At 40.8% G+C, this 15,920-nt stretch overlaps 1 pseudogene; it reads right to left on the bottom strand.

Moving 5' to 3' along the window:
* Positions 1-811: 811 nt before the first annotated feature.
* Positions 812-15,920, bottom strand: part of LOC145791254 (uncharacterized) — a 32,969-nt pseudogene continuing 17,860 nt past the window's right edge.

The raw sequence follows: 15,920 nt of genomic DNA, 5'->3' as shown, positions 1-15,920 counted from the left end.
CACTACTGAAAGTGGTCTTCTAGATGATCCTACTTTATATCGACAGTTCGTGGGTTGCTTAGTCGATCTAACGGTTACTCATCCTGATCTTGCCTATGTTGTTTTTGTAGTTAGTCAGTTTGTCTCTGCTCCTCGCTCCACACATTGGGCTGCGTTGGTTCAGATTCTTCGTTATCTCTGAGGTACTATATTTCGGGGTTTACTATTGTCCTTTACTTCCTCTTTAGACTTGATGGCCTATGCTGATTCTGATTGGGCTAGTGATGTTAATGATCGCAAGTCCACCTCTGGTTTCTGTACGTTTCTTGGCAATTCCTTGATATCTTGGAAAAGTAAGAAACAAACTATTGTTGCTCGCTCTACTGCCGAAACTAAGTATTGTGCTATGGCTCATGCTACTGCTGAGTTTGTTTGGCTTCGTTGTCTTCTCTCTGATTTGGGTGTACCTCAGTCTTCTTCGACCTTTCTCTTTTGTGACAATCGCAGTGCTATTCAGATTGCCCATAATACTGTCTTCTATGAACGAACAAAACACATTGAGATCGATTGTCACTTTGTCTGACAGCATCTGCAGTCTGGCTCTATCTCGCTTCCTTTCATCTCCTCGGCTTTGCAACTTGCAGACTTCTTCACCAAGACTCACACTACCGCTCAGTTTCAATTTCTTCTTAGCAAACTCTCAGTGCTTTTTGCTAAAACACTTTTAGTTTGAGCAGGGGTGTGAAAATATATTATATATATGGCATGATTGTGCATATTAGAAATTAGGCATTAGGAAAGATTGTGGTGTAAATAGGAATCATTTTTTTCCTTATTCAATCATAGATTTATGGCTATATAAACTGATGAACTCTTTGTAAACAAATACAATTGAACATACAGTTTCATTTAGAAAACTTATACCATTACCTGGTCCATCATAAAACTGACAGATACTACACACAAGGTATTAGAAAATCAAAAAATAAAAAAATGTAAGTTCTCATGAAATTCATTGAGCAATATCTGACTGACCTTCGATTTCATTTCCTTATTGGGGTCTAAAATCCAAGCAAAAATATTCAAAGTCTGCGATTCATAAATTTTTTTTCTATTTCAAGAACACTAAATACAAATGCATTTTCCCAAAAGATTTGGGTGAGAAACTAAATCACTGCAATACCTTTTTCATCAAGCTTTCAGAGACTTCTGAGTACTTCAGTGAATCTATCAAATAGTGCAAAGCACCTTCTACTTCAATTATCTGGCAAAGATCATTGCTGCAGATAAAAAAATTGATCAATGGTAAGTTAGAATACTCAAACACACTAGTAGTGACATAATTTTGTGGATAATTTATAATAATAGAGAAGAATGGTAAATATGACTTCAATAAAGAAAGAGGTGCTGGAGTGTGAAACTAATACAAAGTTCTTAAACATGAACAAGATAGCATATGAACAGAAACATGTTTATACACACGGCACTAGCTGCATGCACAGTCATCAGGGTCTATGACAGGACATATGCTTAAATAAAAGTGTCCACTCAGATGTTCATAGATTATAGTCATTGCACTGCTATGAAGCACGGATACTCCGAAATAGCCCCCGTACGGGTATCAGATACGTATCAGATACGGATACACGCCCGATACGGCGGGATACGTATCAGATACAGGAAATGAAGTATCCAATTTTTTTTTTTAATTTTTGAATTTCGGATACACGAGGATACGATAAGGATATGGTCAAGATACGGTATGGATACGGCGGGGCAAAAAAATAATTTAAAAACTTTAAGAAGGGGTCAAATTGTAAAATATGAAAAAAATATAAAATAAAACACAAAAAAGAGAGTTCTTCGTACAGCAGCTAGGTCGAACCAAACACAAGAAAAATAATAAACCAAACTCTTTCTTACCTAGGTCGAACAGCAGCCACGAAGGAGAAGGAGAAGGAGTTCGTCGTCGTCTCGGACAGTAGCTCGCCGATCGTCGATCAGGTTCGCGAACAGGAGCTCCACGATCGTCTTTCAGGTTCGTCCCTCTCTCTCTCTCTCCCTTTCGCTCCCTTTGTCTGCCTCTCACAACACTCGATCTCACGAACTCTCTCTCTCTCTCTCTCTCTCTCTCTCTCTCTCTCTCTCTCTCCCTCTCCCTCTCGCTCGAGCTCGATCTGTCTGCCTGGTTGGAGATTGCGACTCAATCTCATCCCCCCCTCTTGACTCGATCTCATCTGACTCTATTTATTTTTATTTATTTTTTTTTTTAATTTGTTGTATGTATACTCTGCGATTTGCAAATCAAATAAGATATTAAAAAAAAAAAAAACTTATATGTATTATTCGGTTTAAATAAATAAAACAAATAAAACAAATAAATAAATAAATAAACAAATAAGGTAAAAAAACAAACAAATAAATAAATAAATAAATAAAATAAGGTAAAAAAACTTATTAGTAAATAAATAAATAAATAAACTTATTAAAAATAAAATTTGTCAACTTATAAAATTATAAACTTTGTAAACTTATTAATAAATCAAATAAGGTAAAAAAAGCTTATTAATAAATACATAAATAAACTTATTGATAAATAAATGACCTTCGTAAATTTTTCCCCCTTAATTTGGGATTGAATTGCATTATGGTTGTTATGGGTGATGCTATATTGTTAAAATTGTTTAAATTTAATTGAATTGATAAATTTTTTGTTATGGATGATGCATTATGGTTGTTATCAAGTTGTCTTTTGTTTTAAGTTTTATTTTTATGTATGTTACATTATTAAAAATTGTTGAAGTTTTATTTTATGTATGTTACATTACTAAAAATTGTTAAAGTTTTATTTTTGTGTATGCTACATTACTAAAAATCGTGAAAAAAAATATTTTTTATGAACGTATTCCCACCATATCCATATCTTATTTTTTTGAATTTTATCATATCACCGTATTCATATCATATTATATCCATATTCTATACCCATATCCGTGCTTCCTAGTTGCACTGTAATTGAGTGCGGTATTATGCTTCGGAGTGGGAGTAGGGAGAGAAGCTGGGCCAAGAGAATTGCCGACAAAAGCAAAAAAAACAAAGGCATGAAAAAGGATAAGATTCTTCTAACAACTTTCCCACGTACCTTTTCAATTTGAGTCCAATAATTTTGTGGGGTTTTTTGTTTTTCGCCCCTGAGGCCCTCACCTGTAGGATGTAAACAATTATGTTCGATCGGTATTGACAATAAATTTAGCATCGAATTAATTTTTTCAATTTTGATAATTAAGAAACCGATATACTATGATTTGGTTTTATCGATTTTATCAGTTTGATGTAGAAAAGAGATCTACTTTAATTTTTAAAGAGTTTTATAAAAATTTGTAGAATTTTATATTAAAAATAAATGAAGTGTGTGAAAATTACTCTATAAATATTTTTTCTCTTAATTTGTATTACAAAAGTGTATTATATTAGTCACTTATCATATAATATTCAAAAATTAAAATATAAAAGTATTTAAATATAATATTCGATCGGTTTGGTTTATATGGTATAAAAATTTTCAAAACTAAAACAGACCATATATTGTGAAAAACAGATCAAAAACTAAAATTTCAATGCGGTTCGATCGATCAATCAATTCGGTTTCATTGGTTTTTCTTACATCCTTTCTCATTGGAGTCCAAAAAAATGTACACCTACTACTCAGATAGGCTTGTTCAGGGATATATCGGTACATATATTTGGAAGGGAAATTATATTATTACAGATGGTAAAATTATCTGATTCAATTGTATTTGTCTCAACTTGATTTGAATAAAAAAAAATGTTTAGGAGAGCATTGATAGGAAATAGTAAATTATGGGAATATATAGGTCAAAGCTATCAGGGTAAAGGAAAATATAAAATTGTATCACAAAAATAATAAAAGATTAAAATTAAGAATTCACAAGGGAAACTTGAAAAATCTGACCCGTTGTCATCCCTGTCTATAATAAACATTTTCTCTTGGGTATGTATTATATGCCCCAATTATGACATTTATGGTCTTTAGTTATAATTTATTGTGGTGTTAATTATGATTTAATTATATATATTGTGGTGTTAGTTATAACGATATTAGTTATGATATTATTTTGGTCATAATCTAAAAAGTCTTTGATTATACGTGATGCTATATTTGATTACACTTTTTTTTAATTATGACAAAATAATTTAGTTAGAACATTTGTGGTAATCAACTCCACGAATATCTTAATTTACATATGGTACATACTCTCAAAAGAGTGCGTAAACAATATATACATATATAGATTATTATTTTTTTTTTGATAAATTACACTCACCTTTCTTAAAAGTTAAGAAAAATACAGTCAATTCTATATTTTTGATATAATTACATTGATATTCCTTATAGTAAGATTAAAAAGATCAAAATTAATACAAATAATAAATGGATACTTAAATAAATAGACATAAGGGCAAATTACACCAAAAGTCTTTGTAATTTATTTCTAGTATCAATTTGGTTTATGTTATTTAAATTTGAACAAATTTACCCTTTAATTTTGACTGTAGAAGCAATTAAGGACAATTGTTAATTGTCGATTATCTTTTTGAGAGAAAATGGTGCATGTAAGAGTGTAAAAATGGTCAGTAGCTCACGGGTAGCCCAAAGCCTGCCCGTGGCCCGGGGTGGGCCCAACTCGATTAGGTCCAGGACCCTAGGCATGTGCCATGGCAGGCCCGTGGGTTCGGTCCACCACGAGCCGGCCCATCAACCCACTCAAGGCCTACTCAAAGCCCGATCCAAGGCCTAACCCACCGGCTCGCCCAAGGACCGAATACCATCTAGGCCTACCCAACCCCGATTAGGCCCGGGACCCTAGGCCTATGCCATCACTTTGAAGCCCGGGTAGGCCTGTCCGCTTCGTCCACCACCGGCCAGCCCATTAGCCTACTCAAAGCCTGGTCCAAGGCCCGACCCGCCAGCTCGCCCAAGGACCGAATACCCCCTAGGCCTAATTTTCTAGCCAGTGGGCCGGGCCAACCTAAATTTTGGCAGGAGCCCGTGAGGCCCGACATGGACCGAGCTGAGCCAAATTTACACCCATAGGTGCATCTAACCATTTTAAAGGACCAAGGGGGTGTTCGTCACACAGTCCAGATCCTCTACCGTGTTTCCTGCGGTGCTACCAAACATCATTTTGGTCTTTTTTTTTCCCAATATTTTTCATTTCCTCGTGCTTTGTTTTCTCTCAGTTTGAAAGACCACAATCACAACCGTAAGCACCTTATGAACAAAAAAACGGAGAGGAGACTCATGATCGAACAGCGAGGCAACTTCGGCAACGAGGCAACGACAACGTCAACTCCATCAAGATTGAGTGTAATAGATCCTCAATCTCCTCCTCTCCTCCTCTCTCTCTCTCTCTCCTTGCCGCTGCCGTCGAAAAGAAAATGCTTTATTTTGTTTCCACACACTGATTTAGGTTGATTTGTTTTATGGGTTTCTTTTATTCTTGTTTGCTTAGATTGTTGTTTGTGAAAAACCTTAAGAAATAATCTATAATAGCTGGGAAAATGTGGGTTTTGGATGAGAATTATTGTATGTGAGAAAGTTGAAATAAATTAATTTGTTAAATTTAGGGAAAACAAGAAAGAAGAGAACTAGGATTTGGTTTTTGCCTTGCTAATCTTTGTGTTGAGTTTCTGCTTTGCTAATCTTTGTGTTGAAATCTAGGTGGTTGACCAAACAATCATGTTAGTTTCTTCATGGAATGTGAATTGGAAGACATATTTTGGATATGTTGCAGAACCCTCTTTTCTTAATCGGCATCGCCATTGTTGTTATGTTGCCACCGTTGTTCCTTTGCTGTCCGATCACCTGTCTGCTCTTCATCTCTCTGCTGTGGTCTCTTAAATAAACGTTTCAGAGCAAACAATATAGGAGGGGAAACAAAAAAAATCTACCAAAATGACGTCATTTTGGTAGCACTACAAGAACCACGGCAGACAAATACAACAAAAGATCTAGACTCGTTCGTTGCAACTGTTTTTTAATTTGAAAGTTTGTGCGGAATTGTTTGGCGTAATTTTTATATAAGTTATTAGGAAACAAAACAACTTAACTAATTTTTAAAAAATTGATTATTTAAAAATTGAAGAGAGATACTTTTAACTTATAATGTGCTTGAGCACCCAAGCATATAAGCACATAAGAGCACAAACCAGAACACCAGAGCTTGAAATTAATTACAGGAAACCAGAGCTTGAAATTAATTAGTGTAACCCTAAGACAGGAACAAAGAAGAAGATCAATATACATATACAAATACACACACACATATATATATAGAGAGAGAGAATACGAAACTGAGATTGTAGACGGTGGTGCTCACCTTCGTAGGTAATGGTGCTTGCTCTCCTCGTCGATGTAGATGGTGATGGCGGTGGAGCTTCGAAATTGAGAGAGAGAGAACTTCGAAATCGAAATCACTCTGAGATGAAATCACTGAGATAAATCGTCGAGCTGAATCTCTGAATCGCCAAGCAATCTTCGCTTCCTCGATTTCAATTCATCGAAATCACTCTGGGATGGAATCGCTGAGATTGATTTGAATCTCAAAGATGAATCTCTGAGAATGATAATTAGGGTTTAAAGAGGGTTAAGAGAGAGAGAGAGATCTCAAAGATGAATCTCTGAGAATGATAATTAGGGTTTAAAGAGGGTTGAGAGAGAGAGAGAGAGAGGGAGAGAGAGATATTTGAGAGTCGAGATTTGAGATCAAAATAAGGGTTTGAAAAGAGGGAGAGAGGGTGCGGCATTTGAAGGCATTTCTAAATGCCCTTTATTAGTAAAACGATGTTGTTTTAATTAAAGAAAAATGTGATATTTTATAAATGTCATTAAATATTTAAAAAATGGCATTTAAAAAAACGCCGTGGACACCCATATTTTCTATAGTGATATGTTCTCCAATAAAACAGATTGGTTAGCCATTAGCCTAATTTGGGAACATATTCTGGGTTAAAACGGATCGGTTTAACTTATTTTTGGTTACATTACTTCTATACTTTTTTACACATTTTTTAAAAAAGGTCAAAAAAAACAAAAGTCTGCTTTTAACTAATTTCCCAAACCAACCTATTATTGGGAAAATTGCAGTGATGAGTTGGTGCATTTAGAAATCTCGGAATGATTGGGTTTTTAATGACAACCCTTTAAATCCCACGCTAACTCCGCAACACGCGAAGGCCTATTGGAGAGAAGTTGTTGTTCTAAATCACCCTTGTGTTCGTCAGCCAAGTGACGTGGTAACAAAGTCTACTATTTGCAGATGGAGTCCTCTAGCTCGGGGCCAGTTTAAGCTTAACTGTGATGCAAGTTTTTCAAGAGATGGGTCTAAGGCGTCATTGGCAGTTAGCAACTGGAAAGGAAAGTTGGTGGATGGAAAAACCTCTATTGTTCATGTTTCATCAACCTTGCAAGGTGACGCCCGAGCGGTTCGACTGGCGCGTGCCTTTTCTCAAACCCTCAATCTAAGGCAAGTTCGTGTGGAAACTGAAAATAAGTCTGTCATTGATTTGAGTGTATCTGAATTGGCACCTCCATGGGAATGCCAGGCCATCATTCATGATATTGGATCTGCAAAATCTTGGGGGAAGATCTTATTTAGTTGCTCGCCAACAAATGCAAATAGTGCCGCCCATTGGTTAGCGTCTTGCAATCTAAAGGGTATGCTTCCTCTCAACTGGATTGTCCATCCTCCCCAGGAGCTTAGGACTATATTATCTCTAGATTCTTTGTAAGTCGCTTGCCATTTACTTGTTATAAAAATAAATTAAAAAAATTAAAAAAAAAAAAGAACTGAACTTCAAAGGCCAATTATGGGAAAGCACCCAACATCATAAATAACTGCCATACCTTCTCCATGAGGAGGAGAAACGACTAAATATATGGTTTTCTAAGAAAAATAGATTAATTTGATGTGTAAGATTTAGAGACTCACATTTTAAATTCACAAATTTATCCATAATAATGTGGTAAGGAATGTAGGCCATATATCATTAGTTGTATAACTAATAAAAAATTGACACTTATCATATTATTCCAATGTGGATATCAAATTGTAAGAACTTTTTATGGGTCTCAAAATTTTCTTCCACACGTAAATAATCAAACAAACAAACAAACAAACACTTTTATTTGTCTTAATAATCTTTCATGCTTTGCATACATCAAAACAATAATAGTGGAATGAATGATTTTAATCATTTCTACAGATAGAGCATCTAGAATTACAACATGGATATCACCAGCAGCCATGGGAAATAAACAATACTTTACTTCTAATGAATTTGGATCAACAAACAAACAAACAAAAATCACATTTTTAATTAATACTTAATGAGAGGGTAATTTTTGGTAAAAATTGGGCCGAGCTATGAGATGGGCTTTGTGGCCCAAAGTGCCAAAAACTTGATGAAAAGGCCGCAATATTACTCCGGCCCAGGGAAGGCCGCAATGTTACTCCGGCCCAGGGAAGGCCGCAGTGTTACTCCGGCCTAGGAGAGGCAAGGCTACTCCGGCCTAAGGGAGATAAAGTTACTTCGGCACAGTGACTGTAAAAGATACTTCGGTCCGAAAGCAACTTGGAGTTATACTGGTATTGGGGTTAGACCGGCCGAAAGTCGTTGGTTCGGTCCAAGACCGTACCATGGGTTCTACATGGAAAGCTGAGATAAGAAAGGGAAAAATAGAAGGACCGAACTAAGGATGAGTTTGGTTTATTCAGTGGCTCTACATAGCCAAGCTTATTTCGGTCATGTAGTAGTTCGGCCAAAGTAAAAACCATCCCACTTGGTTTAAGCAGTGGGGGAGGGTGTAAAAGGATAAGCATTATCCTTAGGAGTATGAATCCTAGGAGGACTCTGCATGGAGAAATAAAAGTCCTACTAGGATTATGCCACTCGAAACCTATAAAAGCTCACAAGCATCACCTTGGAGGAGGTAATTGAACACAATTCTCTCTGAGAACATAGAACTTTGTCTATTTGTCAAGCTTACTGACTTTGGCATCAGAGAGGTTTCCGGCACACACTCGCCGGCTAGCTCACGTTTGTGTTTTCAGGTGGTAAAGCGACGTCGTACGGAGGAGCGTGGACTTGGTCAACAGGATTATACGAGGAGAATTATTTCCTCCCCGTACAATTGGCGCCGTCTGTGGGAAGAAACAGACAAGAACAAAAACCTCTTGACTAAGCTTCTCCTTTTCTCAATCAATGGCACACATTGAAGAACTACCGCAGTCCGCCGTCGACGGGCTAACTCCAGACGGGGGCGCAAGGCGAGAAGGATTACCCTCTGTCCCTCCTATGGCAGATCTGGAGCCCCAACAACATAACTACAGGAGGAGTGGCAGGGGAAGGCGGAATAACAGCCCTCGTCACTCTCAAAGTCTTGACAGGCAAAGGAGGAGGATTGATCCTCAAGCCCTGGAAGATCGCGTGAAGGAGCAAGATGAACTAATTCGGAAGATGGCGGCGGACATGGAGGCTTTGAAACGCCAAATGAAGACTAAAGATGTGGCGACAGGAGAGGGGCGCAAGCACAAGACGCCCCCTCGCCACTCAGAAAATCGTAGTAGGAATACTACACCCTCCCAAGGAGAGAGCAGAAGCCTCAGGATAGGCGACACTCATTCCTTATCTTCCAGAACTCGTCACTCCAGGTCTGAGAGGACGAGATCCGAAAGATCATACACTGAAGGAAGCACGTATTGGCCTTCGCACTCACACCAAACCAGATCTAGACAGACAGAGCTGCCCCGGTCATCCGACTTACGAACCGTGCTCGAAGAAAAAGCACGATGCAAGGAGGATGCCAGGGCACGCGATGCACACAGAGTCTCTGCCTTACAACGGTTGGCTCCTCGGACGCATGGAAGCGTCGAGGTTGGAATGCCAATACCGCGCCCAGCATATGAACCAACGGACAAAGCCTTAGCAAGACTACAGACTTCGCCGTTTGTTCCCCGCAATTGAAAACGCACCCCTACCATCAGGCTTCCTTCAGCCGAAATTCACTACATATGAAGGGAAGACGGACCCATATTCACACTTGAGCCACTTTCGCCAAGTCATGGCTGTGTACAGGCGAAACGAGGCCTTAATGTGTATACTCTTCCCGTCAAGCCTTGGCGACCTAGGCTTGACTTGGTTCGAAAAGCTCCCAGAGGGCAGCATAGCCTCCTGGGCCCAATTGGCAGAAGCGTTCGTAACAAGGTTTCGAACAAACACTAAAACGCCGGTGGAAATAGACCAGTTGCTCTCCATCGACATGGGTGAAAAAGAGACCTTCAGATCTTACAACAGTCGCTACTGGGAGACATTCAACCAGATTGGAGACTGCCCCACCAATCTAGCCATTGCGCAGTATAAAAGAGGCCTTCCAATCGGAAACAGACTAAGGGACTCGATCACCATGACGCCACCCCTTACCATGGAAGCCCTGATGGAGAGAGTGCATCAGCACATCAGGGTAGAAGAGGATGGCGCACGTGCCAAAGCAAAATCTACTGCAACCGCAGTACCAGAAAAGAAGACCTCAGCAAAGGTTAATACAGTAGATCGGCAAAATAAAAACGGGCGTGGCAGACGAGATAACGGAGAAGACCCAGACAAAAGATGGTTGAGAATCCGCACTGCCATAACAACGGTGTTCAAAAAACCAATATATCAGATTCTGAGCGAAATAAAAGATGAGCCTTTCGTCAAGTGGCCAGCCAAGCTAGGAGAAGCTCAGAAAGATTACGACGACAGATCACGGTGCACCTTCCACAAAGAAAAGGGGCACCGAACTGAGAATTGCACACCGTTAAGACAACACTTGGAAGAGTTGGTGGCAGCAGGCCACTTGGACAAATATATTGAAGGAGGGACGCAACCAGCCCTCCAAGATCATAATAACCATCCCAACGGAATGCCAATCGATGCACCGCCTCAAGGTATTATCAATGTCATACATGGAGTTTTTGAACCTGAGCGCGTATGCGAGCTCAGAGGGTCAATCAAAAAGGCTGAGCACTTTAGAGAAGTGCTAGGTGCCCAACCTACCACCAAGAAAGGGAAGACAAAGGCAACAAACGTCATGTCTTTTTCGGATAAAGACCTGGATCGAATATACTGTCCTCACAATGATGCTCTGGTTGTCACTCTCCGAGTCAAAGATTTTGACGTCAAGCGGATTCTGATCGACCAGGGTAGTTCATGTGAGATCATGTACTACGAAACGTTCAAATAGTTGAAGCTGCAAGACAAAGACTTAGCGCCTGCAGTTTCTCCCCTAATTGAATTCAACTCCATGCCAGAATGGCCTGTCGGCAAAATAATTCTTCCGGTCAGAGCAGGAAGTGTAACAAAACAAGTGGAGTTCTGGGTATTGAAGGTCCCCTCCACTTACAACATCATCTTGGGCAGAACATGGCTGCATGCCATGCGTTCGGTAGCGTCATCATACCATCAGGTAATGCGGTTCCCCAACGACACCGGTATAATTGAAGAAGTCTATGGAGATCAGATCATGTCAAAACAATGTTTCGCCACGGTGAATGGCAGCCGCGCTGCCAAAGGATATGTTCATTCGGTGGAAGAACCAGAAAGTAATGAACTATTCGCGGACGTCGGTAAAGAGGCTGATCAGAAAGCGGTAGAGGACTTGGTGGAGGTAAAAATAGATGAGAAGAACCCGGATAAGTTCTTCTTGCTTGACTCATCGTTGTCCAGCACTGAGAGATTAGAGGTCTTAGAATTCTTGACCTCTAACATCGAAGTGTTTGCCTGGACGCCTTACGACATGCCAGGTATTGATCCAAACTTCATCAGTCACCAACTCAATGTCCACCCATCCGCCAGACCAGTCATTCAACGCACACGCAGATCGGCACTCCACCACGCCGAAATAGTGGCAGAAGAGGTAGGCAACCTGCTGGAGGCAGGAGCAATAAGAGAAGTGCACTACCCAAGATGGATCTCCAACACAGTCGTAGTACCAAAAAAGAATAGTAAATGGCGTGTCTGCGTCGACTACAAAACAGTCAACAAGGCGTGCCCAAAAGATAGCTTTCCTCTACTAAGGATAGATCAACTGGTGGACCTAACAGCAGGGCATAACCGACTTAGCTTTCTGGATGCATACAGAGGCTACCACCAGATCGCCATGCATGAACCAGACCAGGAGGTCACATCCTTCACAACACCAAGGGGGTTATATTGCTACAAGGTCATGCCCTTTGGTCTAAAGAACGCAGGGGCGACATTCCAACGGATGGTCACCAAGATGTTTGAACCATTGTTAGGCAGAACAATGGAGGCTTACATCGACGACATGGTGGTCAAAAGCAAGGATGAGAATGACTATCTTAAAGATCTAGGCGAGATGTTCCAGATCGTGAAGAAACACAAGTTGCGCCTCAATGCGTCCAAATGCGCATTCGGAGTTGGATCTGGAAAATTCTTGGGCTTCCTGGTGACCAACCGAGGTATAGAAGCAGACCCCTCTCAGATTAAAGCAATCCAGGAGTTGGAGAGACCAAACTCAGTCAAAGAGGTGCAGCATCTCACTGGTATGGCAGCTGTGCTCAACCGGTTCATAAGCAGGTCATCAGACAGACTACGACCATTCTTCCAAGCTTTAAAGGCCAAGTTTGAGTGGGATGAAGAATGCGACCAAGCTCTGGAAAGCTTGAAGGAGTACATGTCTTCCCCACCACTGCTTGTTACTCCAGTACCTGGTGAAGAACTCTTTTTGTACCTGGCAGTCTCTCAGCACGCAGTCAGCGCAGTGTTGGTTCGTGCAGAAGAAATACAACACTTGCCCATCTTTTATGTCAGCAAGACATTGTTGGGAGCCGAAACAAGGTACTTGCCCTTGGAGAAACTAGCATTAGCATTAATGATGGCATCCAGAAAATTGGCGCACTACTTTCACACCCACACCATAGTCGTCCTCACAGCCTTTCCACTAAAAGCTCTGTTTGAAAGGGTGAACTTTAGTGGGCGAATTTTGAAGTGGGCAGTAGAGTTGGGACAATTCGACATCAAGTTCCAACCCAAGACCGCAATAAAAGCCCAATCTTTGGCAGACTTCGTCGCAGAGTTTACTCCTGGAAGTCATCATATCTGCCCAGTCGACCTAATTGACACAACCGAACTAGGGACGGAAGTTGACGCCGGAATAGCGCAACCCCTCGTAGAAGGTAGTCAATCAAGCACCAAGGCAGACCATACTAAGGACAACAAGGAAGAGACAAACAAAGGCTCACCAGCAGTTCAAATAGAGGACGAAGGGCAGACAGCCAACATGGACCTTGAAGAAAACACCATTCTTGACCCCACGACATCATCCGATCCTTCCACTTGCTGAAAGTTATTCGTTGGAGAGATGTGGAAGCTCTTTGTGGATGGAGCATCCAACCGGCATGGTGCAGGGCTTGGCATAGTCCTCATCTCTCCAGACGGCCTGGTTGTAGAACAAGCAATCAACCTTGGCTTCCCAGCATCCAACAATGAGGCGGAGTATGAGGCGCTTCTCGCAGGACTCAAGTCAGCATACTACATAAAGGCCACCGAACTAATGGTATACAGTGACTCTCTGCTGGTGGTAAACCAAATTTCTGGCGAATACGAAGCAAAGGATGACAGAATGGCCAAGTACCAAGAGTTAGTCAGAACAGAAATCAAGAAGTTTGATGTAGTAAGGATAGAACAAATTGGCAGGGAGGAAAACAGCCGAGCGGACGAACTAGCAGGCCTTGCCTCAATGGCAGATACATCAATCCCTCATCCATTACTCATCAACTTCTTACCAAGACCAAGCATAGAAGACCCCGAAGCAGAAGAAGTATGTTGCACAGAATTAGGCCCTTCATGGATGGATCCCATCATCCTGTTCCTAAAGGACGGCATCCTACCAGAAGAGAAAAAAGAAGCCAACAGAATAAGGGCAAAGTCGCAGCGATTTTGGCTATCTCCATCTTTGGCATTATACAAGAAGTCATTCTCTGGGCCTTACCTCAAGTGCGTTCATCCCAGCAAAGTAGAAGCATTCTTGTTCGAAATACACAAAGGGATGTGTGGAAGTCATCAAGGGGGAAGGTCGCTCGCTTACAGGGCTATTTCGCAAGGATATTGGTGGCCCTATATGCAAGCAGACTCAGAGAAATATGTGAAGAAGTGTGAGAAATGCCAAAAATTTGCGCACCAAATACATCAACCAGCAAGAGAACTCCTACCATTAACTAGCCCATGGCCTTTCGCAATGTGGGGCTTGGACATAGTAGGACCACTTCCAACAGTGCCCGGCGGCAGAAAATTCTTTCTCGCAGCAACAGACTACTTCACAAAGTGGGTGGAAGCAGAAGCATTGGCATCAATCAAAGAAAAAGACGTGAAGAAGTTTGTTTGGCAGAATATCATCACTCGGTTTGGCATACCAAAAGCACTAATCTCAGACAATGGCACTCAGTTCGACGGCAGAATCTTCAGAAGCTTTTGTGAAGAGTACAAGATAGAATTCTACAATTCTACACCAGCATATCCACAAGCAAATGGGCAAGCAGAAGCATCAAATAAAGTCGTCTTGGATGGACTAAAGAAAAGACTAGAAAAGGCAAAAGGCAAGTGGGCGGATGAACTTCCTCATGTTTTATGGGCTTACCGCACCACACCTCGGCGATCAACAGGAGAAACACCATTCTCCTTAGCCTACGGAATGGAAGCAGTAATCCCACTAGAAGTTGGCCTCCCCACAATTTGAAGTGAGAATTTTGATCCTGACTTGAATGGAGAAGCCATAACATTGGAACTTGACCTTGCGGAAGAAAGAAGGGAAAGAGCACTGGTTCACATTGCCGCATACCAACGAGAGTTAATCAGAAAATACAACAAAAAGGTGCATCCAAGACAATTCAAGATAGGCGATTGCGTACTGTGCAAAGTAATGGAAAACACCTCAAACCCAGGAGATGGCAAGTTAGGCCCAAACTGGGAAGGTCCTTATAAGGTGGTTGGGTTAGCAGGCAAAGGGGCATACCACCTAGAAGACAAGGATGGCAAAGCAATCCCTAGGCCTTGGAACACGGCCAATCTCAAGTTATTTTACTTTTAGCTTTTCTTTTTTCAAACATATGTAATTTTTTCTTCCTTCAATAAAACAAGCAATTCTTTTCGGCACAAGATGTTCTTTGTAAAAGTTAGCCTTAGTAAAGATTAGGTATATTGCAAGCATTGTTCTAAGTTAGCTGGTAACAACTAACTTAGAGGTTGGCTGGAATACACCAACACTTGTTACTCTTCAGCCGAAGTAAGTGCAAGGCTGAAGAGTGGTTGGCTGGAATAAACCAACACTTGTTACTCTTCAGCCGAAGTAAGTGCAAGGCTGAAGAGTGGTTGGCTGGAATAAACCAACACTTGTTACTCTTCAGCCGAAGTAAGTGCATGGCTGAAGAGTGGTTGGCTGGAATAAACCAACACTTGTTACTTTTCAGCCGAAGTAAGTGCAAGGCTGAAGAGTGGTTGGCTGGAATAAACCAACACTTGTTACTCTTCAGCTGAAGTAAGTGCATGGCTGAAGAGTGGTTGGCTGGAATAAACCAACACTTGTTACTTTTCAGCCGAAGTAAGTGCATGGCTGAAAAGTGGTTGGTTGGAATAAACCAACACTTGTTACTCTTCAGCCGAAGTAAGTGCAAGGCTGAAGAGTGGTTGGCTGGAATAAACCAACACTTGTTACTCTTCAGCCGAAGTAAGTGCAAGGCTGAAGAGTGGTTGGCTGGAATAAACCAACTCTTGTTACTCTTCAGCCGAAGTAAGTGCATGGCTGAAGAGTGGTTAGCTGGAATAAACCAACACTTGTACTCTTCAGCCGAAGTAAGTGCATG

Source organism: Camellia sinensis, chromosome 5, assembly GCF_055761805.1.
Source record: "Camellia sinensis isolate YWXY chromosome 5, ASM5576180v1, whole genome shotgun sequence".
NCBI classification, from domain to species: Eukaryota; Viridiplantae; Streptophyta; class Magnoliopsida; order Ericales; family Theaceae; genus Camellia; species Camellia sinensis.
Note: the sequence above shows the minus strand (reverse complement) of the source record. Positions and strands in the feature narration are given on the sequence as shown.